Source organism: Etheostoma cragini, unplaced genomic scaffold, assembly GCF_013103735.1.
Source record: "Etheostoma cragini isolate CJK2018 unplaced genomic scaffold, CSU_Ecrag_1.0 ScbMSFa_4663, whole genome shotgun sequence".
NCBI classification, from domain to species: Eukaryota; Metazoa; Chordata; class Actinopteri; order Perciformes; family Percidae; genus Etheostoma; species Etheostoma cragini.
This window is the reverse complement of record NW_023269056.1, coordinates 44154-44625: the sequence shown is the minus strand read 5'-3', so window position 1 is coordinate 44625 and position 472 is coordinate 44154.

Here is a 472-nt window from a genome sequence, read left to right as displayed (position 1 = left end):
AGTAAGAATACTGTTACTGTCCTCTGAGCTTTGAGGTTTTTTCAAGTCATTTTATAAAGAAATGTGTTGACAGGAAGAGGAGTGATGTTTGTGAGGAGGAGCAGCCGTCCTGCTGTGCTTTGTGTCAGGACGTCCTGAAGGATCCAGTCTCTACCAGCTGTGGACACTGGTTCTGCAGACAGTGCATCACCTCATACTGGGACCAGGCTGCTTCATCAGGAGACATCTGCTGTCCCCAGTGTGGAGACAGATCCAGAACAAGTAAGACTGTCCCTCTGTCTGCTGATGTCTTCATGTCTGAAAACAGGAATCTTCTTGTGTCCTCCGTTTAAATTCATTTTTATTGTTATAATTGTTGTTTGGAGACTGAAAATAATATTAATGAATATACGTTTTGTATTTCCTACAGTGTACGCTGTTAAACATGAACATAAGATCAGAGTGAAGAGGACATATGAACGTGTGACTGAAG